At 44.0% G+C, this 14,312-nt stretch overlaps 3 non-coding genes across 3 annotated transcripts; 1 reads left to right on the forward strand and 2 right to left on the reverse strand.

Moving 5' to 3' along the window:
- Nucleotides 1-12,926: 12,926 nt before the first annotated feature.
- Nucleotides 12,927-13,008, reverse strand: TRNAS-GCU. The gene has a single exon. It is a non-coding gene; the product is annotated as a tRNA-Ser (tRNA).
- Nucleotides 13,009-13,215: 207 nt separating this feature from the next.
- Nucleotides 13,216-13,288, forward strand: TRNAV-UAC. The gene has a single exon. It is a non-coding gene; the product is annotated as a tRNA-Val (tRNA).
- A 705-nt stretch (nt 13,289-13,993) lies between these two features.
- TRNAI-AAU lies at nt 13,994-14,067 on the reverse strand. Its single transcript has one exon. It is a non-coding gene; the product is annotated as a tRNA-Ile (tRNA).
- Nucleotides 14,068-14,312: the final 245 nt, after the last annotated feature.

Here is a 14,312-nt window from a genome sequence, read left to right on the forward strand (position 1 = left end):
CTGCACCACAAAAAACACGGGTCCACCGCTTCCTGGCCGCACCACGGCCCAAAAACAGGGTTCTGAAGCGCGGATCCTCACGAATCCGCACCCTTTTGCACTGCGCCACATCAAACTCACCGGCAAATCACACAACATAGCCAGGGGCACAGCCTGCACCACAAAAAACACGGGTCCACCGCTTCCTGGCGACACCACGGCCCAAAAAACGGGGTTCTGAAGCGCGGATCCTCACGAATCCGCACCCTTTTGGCACTGCGCCACATCAAACTCACCGGAAAGTCACACATCATAGCCAGGGGCACAGCCTGCACCACAAAAAACACGGGTCCACCGCTTCCTGGCGACACCACGGCCCAAAAACGGGGTTCTGAAGCGCGGATCCTCACGAATCCGCACCCTTTTGGCACTGCGCCACATCAAACTCACCGGCAAATCACACATCATAGCCAGAGGCACAGCCTGCACCACAAAAAACACGGGTCCACCGCTTCCTGGCGACACCACGGCCCAAAACGGGGTTCTGAAGCGTGGATCCTCACGAATCCGCACCCCTTTTGCACTGCGCCACATCAAACTCACCGGCAAGTCACACAACATAGCCAGGGGCACAGCCTGCACCACAAAAAACACGGGTCCACCGCTTCCTGGCGACACCACGGCCCAAAAACGGGGTTCTGAAGCGCGGATCCTCACGAATCCGCACCCTTTTGGCACTGCGCCACATCAAACTCACCGGCAAATCACACATCATAGCCAGAGGCACAGCCTGCACCACAAAAAACACGGGTCCACCGCTTCCTGGCGACACCACGGCCCAAAAACGGGGTTCTGAAGCGCGGATCCTCACGAATCCGCACCCCTTTTGCACTGCGCCACATCAAACTCACCGGCAAGTCACACAACATAGCCAGGGGCACAGCCTGCACCACAAAAAACACGGGTCCACCGCTTCCTGGCGACACCACGGCCCAAAAACGGGGTTCTGAAGCGCGGATCCTCACGAATCCGCACCCTTTTTGCACTGCGCCACATCAAACTCACCGGCAAGTCACACATCATAGCCAGGGGCACAGCCTGCACCACAAAAAACACGGGTCCACCGCTTCCTGGAGACACCACGGCCCAAAAACAGGGTTCTGAAGCGCGGATCCTCACGAATCCGCACCCTTTTGCACTGCGCCACATCAAACTCAACGGCAAGTCACACATCATAGCCAGGGGCACAGCCTGCACCACAAAAAACACGGGTCCACCGCTTCCTGGCCGCACCACGGCCCAAAAACGGGGTTCTGAAGAGCGGATCCTCACGAATCCGCACCCTTTTGCACTGCGCCACATCAAACTCACCGGCAAGTCACACATCATAGCCAGGGGCACAGCCTGCACCACAAAAAACACGGGTCCACCGCTTCCTGGCCGCACCATGGCCCAAAAACGGGGTTCTGAAGCGCGGATCCTCACGAATCCGCACCCTTTTGCACTGCGCCACATCAGACTCACCGGCAAATCACACATCATAGCCAGAGGCACAGCCTGCACCACAAAAACACGGATCCACCGTTTCGTGGTGATACCACGGCCCCAAAACCTGGTTCTGAAGCACGGATCCTCATTGATCCGCACCCTTTTTGTTTGGGCCACCCAGAAGTCACCGGAAAATCACACATCATAGCCCGGGGCACAACCTGCACCACAAAAATCATGTTGCACCACATTAAACACAAAAATACCCTCTCCTGCACTGTTAATGTGACCACTGGAACGTTTTTATTAGAGCCAAGAGGAGAATGTACGACTATATATTGTACCAAGATATGGTTCGTCTTCAAGAACAGATCAAATTCATGCTGAAGTATTAAAGAAGAAGAGAAATATGAATCTGCTTGTTGTTGTTGTTGTTGTTGTTGTTGTTCAGTCGTTCAGTCGTGTCCGACTCTTCGTGACCCCATGGACCAGGCCACGCCTATCCTTCACTGCCTCTCGCAGTTTGGCCAAACTCATGTTAGTCGCTTCGAGAACACTGTCCAACCATCTCGTCCTCTGTCGTCCCCTTCTCCTTGATCTTTCCCAACATCAGGGTCTCTTCCAGGGAGTCTTCTCTTCTCATGAGGTGGCCAAAGTACTGGAGCCTCAACTTCAGGATCTGTCCTTCCAGTGAGCACTCAGGGCTGATTTCTTTAAGAATGGATAGGTTTGATCTTCTTGCAGTCCATGGGACTCTCAAGAGTCTCCTCCAGCACCATAATTCAAAAGCATCAATTCTTCGGCGATCAGCCTTCTTGATGGTCCAGCTCTCACTTCCGTACATTACTACTGGGAAAACCATAGCTTTAGCTATACGGACCTTTGTCGGCAAGGTGATGTCTCTGCTTTTTAAGATGCTGTCTAGGTTTGTCATTGCTTTTCTTCCAAGAAGCAGGCGTCTTCTAATTTCGTGACTGCTGTCACCATCTGCAGTGATCATGGAACCCAAGAAAGTGAAATCTCTCACTGCCTCCATTTCTTCCCCTTCTATTTGCCAGGAGGTGATGGGACCAGTGGCCATGATCTTAGTTTTTTTGATGTTGAGCTTCAGACCATATTTTGCGCTCTCTTCTTTCACCCTCATTAAAAGGTTCTTTAATTCCTCCTCACTTTCTGCCATCAAGGTAGTATCATCAGCATATCTGAGGTTGTTGATATTTTTTCCGGCAATCTTCATTCCGGTTTGGGATTCATCCAGCCCAACCTTTCGCATGATGAATTCTGCATATAAGTTAAATAAGCAGGGAGACAATATACAGCCTTGTCGTACTCCTTTCCCAATTTTGAACCAATCAGTTATTCCATATCCAGTTCTAACTGTAGCTTCTTGTCCCACATAGAGATTTCTCAGGAGACAGATGAGGTGATCCGGCACTCCCATTTCTTTAAGCACTTGCCATAGTTTGCTGTGGTCGACACAGTCAAATGCTTTTGCGTAGTCAATGAAGCAGAAGTAAATGTTTTTCTGGAACTCTCTAGCTTTCTCCATAATCCAGCGCATGTTTGCAATTTGGTCTCTGGTTCCTCTGCCCCTTCAAAATCCATCTTGCACTTCTGGGAGTTCTCGGTCCACGTACTGCTTAAGCCTGCCTTGTAGAATTTTAAAATTTAAGCCTGCCTTGTAGAATTTTAAAATTGTAAAATTCTACAATGAATCTGCTTGCTTACTCTCAACTTATATCCAGATTCAAGAAAGACAGTTCAATCATTGAAAAGACAAAATTTGAGTCCATCATAATAGAGGTCTACCTTTTGGGTAAAATTTATAAACTATTGGACTTCCGGTGAGCGCCATTACCGATCGGCAGGGTTCCTTCCCAGTCTGGGGGGTGCCGACGTTGCCAGGCTTCTGGGGTACCGTTACTGTGATACGGCCCCGTTTAAACTGCAGATTGAGAGTTCTGCAGACTTGGAGATTCGGCTGATGCCCTTTGCGCCTCCTTTGCCCCCCGGTAAGCTCTAATAAGAGCTGCCGAGAGCGGGTGAGGTGGTAGGCGCGGGCGCTTGAATCAACCGCTTGCCTGACATTGTGAAGCAGCGTTGCCGGCGGATTAAGAGCGCCTCATCCTTCCTTAAATTGGATTTGAAAGTTTTGGACTCTGTAAGTAAGGAGCATTCATTATTTGAAAATTTTAGAAGATTTGGATCGGAGGGAGACGTAAAAAGGAAGTCCGTCTCCCCCTGCTTGCGATAGGACTGTTGTAACGGGACTTAATGTACAGCCGAGAACTTTTTGAAGTTTATAAAAACTTTAAAGTTTGGGAAAAGCAAGCCCCCTGAGGGGTAAAACCCAGTGGGGGGGGCAAGAAAGTGGGACTTAAGAGTGTTTTTGAAGGCGAAATTGAAAGAGGAAGCCTCACGCGCCCTCTGGAATACGGAAGCCGGGTCAGTCTGTGGGCAGCCATTGTGATGCAAAGAACTGAGTATACTGTTGGATACATTGTTTCCGACTTGAATTTACTGCTGCTTTGAAACCTGTGGAAGCCCTGGGAGGACTTTGAAGGGTTAGAAGGAGCAGAAAGCCACTTTGAAACACTTTGGATTTGTACAAAAACTTTTGGTAACTCTTTTGACTTTGCCTGAAAGTGAAACAAAATAGAAAATTCTTTCCAGTAGCACCTTAGAGACCAACTGAGTTTGTTCTTGGTATGAGCTTTCGTGTGCATGCACACTTCTTCAGATACCAAGCTCATACCAAGAACAATCTCAGTCGGTCTCTAAGGTGCTACTGGAAAGAATTTTCTATTTTGTTTCGACTATGGCAGACCAGCACGGCTACCCACCTGTAACTGAAAGTGAAACAGTACGACTTCTGTGGTTATCTATTGGGATTACAGACTGAACAGCAAGGGTCCCTCTAGTGGCCATAAAAAATAGTGCTTTTGACAGTTTAAAGTGATTTTTGGAGTTCTCAGAGCCTAGGAAACCATCTGCAGCTGGGTGACCTTGAGAATGGATGATGATAAAACAACACCAGCACAGACAGTGAAAAGAAGGGATCAAAGAAAAGGCTCTGTGAAATCTTTTGAGGAGCAAATTTTAGCACAGCTGGCAGTATTGACAGCAAGTGTGAATGCTAACACAGAACAATTGAAGCAAAATTCTCAGGAGGTGCGTCAGAATACACAGACACTTGACAGATTGGGTAAGGAGGTGGGTTCTATGAAAACAGAAATAAAGCAAACTAAGGAACAACTTACAGAAGTGCAAGTACAAGTCAATACTATCAAAAATGTCAAATTAAAGGCAGTGGATCAACAGCAGGAGGAATTGCAGATTCGGATGGCTATGCTGGAGTTGAAGGAGAGACAGACTAATTTGAGGATCAGATCGCTACCAGAACTGGAAAAAGAGGACTTTAAAACTTTTTAAATTGAAGAGCTGGCAGAATTTTGGGATCTGGATGAGGAGGAGCTGAATAAAACGGTGGTGAGAGCATTCAGATTTGGTGGGAAAAGTAAGAAAAGGAAAACTGTAAATGACTGTATGATCGAATTTAGAACCAAGGAAGATAGAGATAAAATATTGGAACTCCATTACGCAACGAATTTGGTGATTGGCAACCAGCAATTTATACTTTTTAAAGACATCCCTCAACTCCTCCTTGACCTGAGGAAGAGATATACTGACGTGACCACAGTTTTGAAGAAAAAAGGAATCTTTTTCCGGTGGGAGTTTCCATAAGGCCTTTCCTTCAAGTATAAAGATTGAAAGATAAGAATAAGATCAGTGGAGGAGAAACAAAAGTTTCTGGATACATATTCAGAGGAATTTGACGCAGGAAAAGAACAAGAAGCACTTCTGGGAAGGTTGGGACTACCGTCATCAAGACCACCAGCTAGACCTGAACAGGACGACGACAAAGAGCTATTGGGAGCAACAGCACCGATACCTGACAAAGAGTAAAAATGGCGCTAAGGTTTTTGACGTGGAATGTAAGAGGTCTTAACTCAAAGGCCAAGAGGAACCAGGTAAATCATATATTGATTAAACAAAATTTGGATGTAATCTGTTTGCAAGAGACTCATGTTGTGAGAATCCACAGAAGAGTATTACAGAACAAAAAGCTGGGACAGGACTTTATTTCATCAGACAAAGTTAAAAAAAGAGTGGTGATATACGCAAAGGAAAAGTACAATCCAAAATTACTTTTCAAGGACAATGAGGGAAGATACGTGGCAATAGAAATAAACATGCAAGGAGAAAAATTCTTAATTCTGGGAATCTACGCACCGAATGATGCTAAAGTGGACTTTTTTAAAAGAATCCATGATACTCTATTGGACTATTTGGATTACAAAATTATCTGCATGGGAGATTTGAATGGTGTGGTCTCCACATTAATGGATTGGTCACAAAGAACCAAGTTTTCGAATGAAGGAAGACTACCAAAATCATTTTTTGAGATGACAGATAACTTGGACTTAATCGACTCATGGAGACTGCACAATCCTCTGGAAAGAGAGGCAACTTTCTTTTCAGAGGCGGTGTTGGCTTGGAGCAGACTCGATTATATATGGATTACAAAGGATTTGGCACCAAGAATCACTAAGGTACAGATAGACCCAAAATTCGGTTCAATTGGAATTAAAATTGACTTTGCAAGGTTCATTCAGATGGAGGATGAATGATTCGCTTCTAAGAAATGATAAAATTATTGAGAAGGCCCAAAGAACCCTAAAAGACTATTTTGAAATCAATTTAAATATGAATTTGGAAAAGAGGGTGATTTGGGACGTGAGCAAAGCCGTAATGAGAGGTTTTCTGATTCAGCAAAATGCGATCAGAAGGAAAGAACAAAATGAAAAGAAAGAAAGAATCTTGGCAAAAATTAAAGAGAAAGAAGAAAAATTGAGGAGTAAACCAAAAGACCAGCAGATACAAAAAGAAATCAAAGCGCTAAAAGTTCAATTTTCAAATTTGATAAATTTGGAAATAGAGTGGAAAATTAAATGGCTGAGACAGAGAACCTTTGAGTTGGCGAATAAATGCGGAAAGTTATTGGCTTGGCAATTGAAGAAGCGTCAGAAACAGAACACTATTACAAGTCTAAATTATGAAGGAAAAAGCATCGAGGATCCTAAGGATATTAGGAAATGTTTTCAAAAATTCTATAAGCAATTATATAAGAAAGAAAAACAGGATAGTGATTTGATCCAACAGTTTTTGGAGAAAAATGGAATGCGTAAGATACCAGAGGAAAAGAAAACTATGCTCAATCTCCCCATCACAAAGCAAGAGATAGAAGAAGCAATAAAGGATATGCAGTTGGATAAGGCTCCAGGACCGGATGGACTTACAGCAAAATACTATAAAGTTTTAAAAGATTGGATGATACAACCAATGATGGAGGTTTGCAATGAAATAATACAGGGGAAGAAGGCACCTGAGTCTTGGAAGGAAGCTTATATTACTCTGATACCAAAGCCGGACACAGAAAAAACACAAGTTAAAAATTACCGACCAATCTCCTTATTGAATGTAGACTACAAAATATTTGCAAGTATTTTGGCCAAGGGACTGAGAGGAGTGTTGAAGGAGTACATCCACAATGATCAAGCAGGCTTTTTGCCAGAAAGGCACCTCAATGGAAATATAAAGAATATAGTGGATGTGCTGGAAAGGTTAGAAAAGAGAAGCAATACAAGAGCTATTTTGATGTTTGTAGATGCGGAAAAGGCCTTTGACAACATATCTTGGAACTTTATGAAACAAAACTTTTATAAAATGGAGATGGGAGGTAATTTTTATGAACGGAATAAATGCAATATATCAAGAGCAGAAAGCAAAAATCATTGTTAACAGTGTGGTTTCAGAGGAAATAAGGATTGAGAAGGGAACAAGACAAGGGTGCCCCCTATCCCCATTACTTTTCTTTACGGTCCTGGAAGTCCTTTTAAATATGATCAGGCAGAATGAGAATATTAAAGGAATAAGAGTGGGAGAAAGAGAATACAAAGTGAGAGCGTTTGCCGATGATCTGGTCCTAACCCTACAGGATCCTGAAAATAGTGCAGTGTGTGCACTGGAAACAATTCAACAGTTCGGGCAGGTCGCAGGCTTCAAGTTAAACAAAACCAAGACTAAAGTTTTAACCAAAAATATGAGTAAACAAGAGATTATGAGATTGGAATCACAAACAGGGCTTAGCTTTGTGAAGAAAGTAAAATATCTGGGTGTTAATATGACTGCTAATAACATAAACCTTTATAAAGACAATTATGAGAAAGTCTGGAAAGAGATAAAGAGAGATTTAGAAATATGGACTAGATTGAAATTGTCATTATTAGGAAGGATTTCTGTGATAAAAATGAATATTCTGCCAAAAATGCTATTTTTGTTTCAGTCGTTGCCAATTATTGATAAGATGGAATGTTTTAAAAGATGGCAAAAAGATTTAACGAAATTTATCTGGCAGGGAAAGAAACCCAGGGTTAAATATAAGATTTTAATAGATGCAAAGAACAGAGGGGGATTTTCCCTGCCAGACTTAAGAACTTATTATGAAGCAGCTGCTTTTTGTTGGTTGAAAGAATGGTTTACATTAGATAATGCTGATGTATTAGATTTGGAAGGTCACGACAATGTTTTTGGTTGGCATGCATATTTATGGTATGATAAATGCAAAGTAAATAGTGGATTTAAGAAACATATAATTAGAAATTCTCTGTTTAAAATTTGGATGAAATATAAGGTTTTCTTAGAAAGCAAAACACCCAGATGGTTATCACCCTTAGAAGCTAAAGCACATAAAAGAGCAAATTTGGACCGACAATGGCCGAAATATAAAGACATTTTGATACAAGAAGGTCAGAATTTTATATTAAAAACTTATGAAGAACTGAAAGAACAAGTCACAAATTGGTTACAATATCATCAGATCAATGAAACATTTAAAGCAGATAAGAAAGTTGGTTTTCAGATAGAAAAATCCAAGTTGGAGACGGAATTAATAGAGCCGAAAAGGAAAAATCTTTCCAGAATGTATAATCTGTTATTGGGGTGGCATACACAAGATGAGTTGGTAAAATCGGCAATGGTTGAATGGGCAAAAGACCTGGGGCACAACATCATGATGGAAGATTGGGAGAGGTTGTGGAGTCAAAATATCAAATTCACAGTGCAGTTTATTAAGAGAGAACTTTATGAAGATGATTTACAGGTGGTATCTGACACCTGTTAAATTGGCAAAAATTTACCGTGGTTTAAGTAACAAGTGTTGGAGATGTAAGCAATCAGAAGGAACTTTTTTTCATATGTGGTGGTTGTGCCCTAAGGTGAAAGAGTTTTGGGGAAAGGTATATAATGAACTGAAAAAAAATTCTTAAATATACCTTTAAGAAAAAACCAGAGGCCTTTTTATTAGGCATTTTAGGTAAAGACATTTTGAAATGCGATAGAAATTTATGCCACAACAGCAGCGAGAGTATTAATAGCCAAGAACTGGAAGTTGGAGGAATTGCCTACTATTGAACAATGGCAGATGAAGATGTTGGAGTACATGGAGCCTGTAGAAATGACCGGGAGAATCCGTAACCAGAGAGACGACGTGGTGGAGAAGGAATGGGGAAAATTTAAAATGTATCTAAAAAAGTATTGTAAGATTCAAAATTAGATTTTTGTTTGAAGGAAAAGGATAGGCTGTCAAATATATAATGTGAATTAACAATACGAATTTTAGGAGAGTATAGAGTATAGAAATAGATCTGGAAATTGTTTTGCATTTACTAGTATGTATAGAATATGTGATAAATTTAAATTGGGAAGTTACGTGAAATATTTTTTAAGGGACGCAAATAAGGGGAAACAGGAGGAAGTCCATGTAAAGATGTGAGGAAAGTGGAGCTTTTTTAATACGAAAGTTTGTTTTTTGTTTTTATTTTTTGATAGATGTTTTGTATTGTAGTTTTAGTTTGTTTGTGTATTTTTTTGTATCTATTTTGTTGTTGTTTGTGGCGACGTCACGGCGCATGCGCTATGGAGCACCGTCTGCTCTTTGGCCGCCACACGCTTTTCTTCTCCCTTCCTAAAAAATGAAAAAAGAAAGGGAAGCAGCCGCTTGTGCTGCTTTCCTTTCCTTTTTCTTCTTCTTCAGGATTTTCTTGGCGCTGGCCCATTGCTGAGTGCGACGCACAGCGCATGCGTGCCGCGCCATAGTGGCGCTGGTGGGCGGGTCCCAGGCAGGCCGCGGGGTGGAGCGGCCCCGCTCCGCGGCTTGCTTGCAAAAAAAGAAAACAATGCCCAACCTGAAAAATACGGAGCAGATGATTCAGCAGGGGAAACACAGCCCAGAATAAGTAAGGAGGTAGTACAGGAATACTTGGCTAGTTTAGATGTATTCAAGTCTCCAGGGCCAGATGAACTACATCCAAGAGTATTAATAGAACTGGCAGAGGTGATTTCAGAACCACTGGCAGTAATCTTTGAGAATTCCTGGAGAACAGGCGAAGTCCCAGCAGACTGGAGGAGGGCAAATGTTGTCCCGATTTTCAGAAAGGGGGAAAGAGAGGACCCAAAAAATGACTGCCCAGTCAGCCTGACATCAATACCAGGAAAGATTCTAGAGCAGATCATTAAGCAAATGGTCTGTGAGCACCTAGAAAGGAACGCTGTGAACACTAAAAGTCAGCATGGGTTTCTGAAAAATAAGTCATGTCAGACTCACCTGATCTCATTTTTTGACAGAATTACAAGCCTGGTAGATGAAGGGAACACTGAGGATGTAGCCTATCTTGATTTCAGCAAGGTCTTTGACAAGGTGCCCCATGATATTCTTGTAAAGAAGCTGGTAAAATGTGGGCTAGACAATGCTACCATTCAGTGGATTTGTAACTGGCTGGCTGACCGAACCCAAAGGGTGCTCATGAATGGCTCCTCTTCATCCTGGAGAGAAGTGACTAGTGGGGTGCCACAGGGTTCTGTCTTGGGCCCAGTCTATTCAACATCTTTATCAATGACTTGGATGATGGGCTTGAGGGCATCCTGATCAAGTTTGCAGATGACACCAAATTGGGAGGGGTGGCTAATACCCCAGAGGATAGGATCACACTTCAAAATGACCTTAACAGATTAGAGAACTGGGCCAAAGCAAACAAGATGAATTTCAACAGGGAAAAATGTAAAGTACTACACTTGGGGGGGGGGATGATAGGTACAAATACAGGATGGGTGACACCTGGCTTGAGAGCAGTACATGTGAAAAGAATCTAGGAGTCTTGGTAGACCATAAACTTGACATGAGTCAACTGTGTGATGCAGAAGCCAAAAAAGCCAATGCAATTCTGGGCTGCATCAATAGGAGTATAGCATCTAGATCAAGGGAAGTAATAGTACCATTGTATTCTGCTCTGGTCAGACCTCACCTGGAGTACTGTGTCCAGTTCTGGGCACCACAGTTCAAGAAGGATACTGACAAGCTGGAACGTGTTCAGAGGAGGGCAACCAAAATGGTCAAAGGCTTGGAAACGATGCCTTATGAGGAACGGCTTAGGGAGCTGGCCTAGAGAAGAGAAGGTTAAGGGGTGATGTGATAGCCATGTTCAAATATATAAAAGGATGTCACATAGAGGAGGGAGAAAGGCTGTTTTCTGCTGCTCCAGAGAAGCAGACACGGGGCAATGGATTCAAAGTGCAAGAAAGAAGATTCCACCTAAACATTAGGAAGAACTTCCTGACAGTAAGAGCTGTTCGACAGTGGAATTCGCTGCCAAGGAGTGTGGTGGAGTCTCCTTCTTTGGAGGTCTTTAAGCAGAGGCTTGACAGCCATCTGTCAGGAATGCTTTGATGGTGTATCCTGCTTGGCAGGGGGTTGGACTGGATGGCCCTTGTCGTCTCTTCCAACCAGGGGCATAGAGACGGGCGGCGGGGGGCGGTCTGCCCCAGATTCCAGGGGAGGGCAGGGGTGACACTTGGGCCAGCCCCGCCCCGCCGGTGGCCCAGAGAAAGCCGCAGAGTGAAGCCACTCTGCCCTGCGGCCCATCCGGGGTCCACCCGTCACTGCCGCTATGGGGCTGCCCTGCGAGATCGGCGGCTTGTGGGGCTCCCCCACCCGTGCTGCTACAGCACGGACGGGGGAGCTCCAGGAGCCAGCACTCGCTTAGCGGGTCGCCCCTGGAGCAGCAGCGCCGGCTGAGATGGACTGCGCATGCCCGGATTTTTAAAGCAGCATAGACAGGGAAGCCCCAGGAGCCAGCGTTCGCTCGGCGGGTCCTGACGCATGCATCATGATGTCATGACATCATGGCGTCATGATGTCCCGCCCCCAGGGGGTGCCTCCACGGCAATGCCGCCCCTGGATGCTACGCCTCTGCTTCCAACTCTGATTCTATGATTCTATGAATGTCAGCTTGCTGAGTTATTTTGTACCATTGTGATTCAATGTTATATTTGTGCTCAACAAGGGAAACCCACACGACCTGAAGGTGCTGCTGTGCAATGCTAGGACAATGATTCATAAGACTCCTTTAGACAGCCTTACAAACTCATGACGTTCGTGTGTGCCCGCTGTGGCAGGGTTTCTCCATCCTTTCAGTTTAAAAGAAATGCTTTTGATTTAATCTTTGGCTTCTCCCGCGTTAATATTCTGAAGAGCTTCTATTTTTGCAAGTGCCAAACAACCAATTACATTGCACGTCAATTATCAGTCATATTGCCTATCCATTTGAAAAGCTTGTGTGCGCAGTTTATTAGATTTCTGTAACCTACGGGCGCTGCGGGACGACATTTCTCTACCGTTTCTCCATTAAAGAGACGTTTCTGACTAGCTGGCTCTACTTGTGTGAAAATCCCATATTTGCCCTTGCCTTTTACATTCACCATTGAAGATGTCGATATATTGCTATTGTGATGGTTGCTGCTTTTATTAAATCCCACCATCTCCACGTGATTGTATCTTTTTAACTTGCTATGATCTGGGGTCCCTTGGAATCGAGGGATTAATAATAATAATAATAATAATAATAATAATAATAGTTATTATACTTGCAAGGCAAAGCAAGAGTTTGAAAACTGCATTTGCGTGATGGTTGCTCATGCATTATAAACAGAAGTCACAATTGCGCTTAGCAGTTGAGGTGAGAAGTTCTCTGAGCACATACAGAGAGCTTTAACAAATCAGTAACTAATCTCAGGCAGAGAGCATGCCTCCAGATTCACCGCCTCCGTGCATGTGTGTGTTGTCCAATTCTGGTATTGGGCAGCAAATAAACACATTATCTTAGACATCACTGCCCAAATAACGAAGTTTAAGGGAGGGGAAAGTCATATCACCACACAGGAAAGCATCTCTGACCTTTATGTTGGTTTGCTAAAGAAAGTCGGGAGCTCAGAATGGTTTCGCCTGTGGGAATAACAGACAAATGGAAGGAATAGCAAAAAAAGGAAAAAGGAAAAAACAGCCTCGACGAAGGTGGGATTCGAACCCACGCGTGCAGAGCACAATGGATTAGCAGTCCATCGCCTTAACCACTCGGCCACCTCGTCTCTTCCGGTAGGAGCTCTCGGGATGCTTCCTTTTGCTCAAAACAGTCGCGTGTGTGTTCTAGTGTGTCATTTCTTTATGATGTACAGTATTTGATATCAATTGGAAAGCCTGTTTTCTAAGTTAGCCACTACAACTTTGCTATCATCCCTTTTAAAAACAGTAACACTTCTTCTAAGTAGGAAAATACCACCTTCTCTCCCGTCGTGGGTTCCATAGTGTAGTGGTTATCACGTCTGCTTTACACGCAGAAGGTCCTGGGTTCGAGCCCCAGTGGAACCACAAAGGTGGTTTTTTTTATAATGGAAATTGATTGAAAAAGTTAAAGGGAACTGAATATTGAGAAATACGCATGGAAGCTATAAACAACGGCTTCCTTCTGCTTTTCCCCTTCCACAACAATTAAAGGAGGTGGTATACATTAATGCAGGAGCGACACCGTTGTTTGGCCAAAATTTTATGATCTAACTCAAAGCGGCGTGGAAGAAACAGAACATGCAATAGAAAAGGAGCAACAATCTGTACGCAGTACAGTATTCTGTTGTTGTTGTTGTTGTTCAGTCGTTCAGTCGTGTCCGACTCTTCGTGACCCCATGGACCAGAGCACGCCAGGCACGCCTATCCTTCACTGCCTCCCGCAGTTTGGCCAAACTCATGTTAGTAGCTTCGAGAATACTGTCCAACCATCTCATCCTTTGTCGTCCCCTTCTCCTTGTGCCCTCCATCTTTCCCAACATCAGGGTCTTTTCTAGGGAGTCTTCGCTTCTCATGAGGTGGCCAATAGACCCTCTTAAAAGCTAATGGTTGACTGAAAACAATGGGGCTTGAAGGAATCTTTTGGAGCAGGGATCCCGATCCCTTCTCTCCCCACTTTAGTGCCTACTAGGACCTTTGGAATTGCATCAGACGGTACAACTTCCTACTGTGAAATGATGAGAAAGTTAATAAGGTAGCACTTTAAAAAAAAAAAAAAAAGGAAAACACAGCTGGCCCGTACGGGGATCGAACCCGCGACCTTGGCGTTATTAGCACCACGCTCTAACCAACTGAGCTAACCGGCCACTTTCTGCTCAAGGCTTCCATAACTACATACTACAATATAATGACACACTCAATGTGCTTAGCAATTGCAAATAATTTTGGCGGCATAAAAGTCAGGCGGCGGTGCCTCGGTTGGGCACGCTTGGATCCTCCATCTATCGCGTATGAGGCGTCTTCTGGGGTTCCTGTATACTAGCGGAGGTCTGATTCAGGGAAATAATGGGTCTATAATGTGGTTTTATTTTTATTTCTGGCCTGCTCTCAA

Source organism: Lacerta agilis, chromosome 14, assembly GCF_009819535.1.
Source record: "Lacerta agilis isolate rLacAgi1 chromosome 14, rLacAgi1.pri, whole genome shotgun sequence".
Taxonomy (NCBI): Eukaryota; Metazoa; Chordata; class Lepidosauria; order Squamata; family Lacertidae; genus Lacerta; species Lacerta agilis.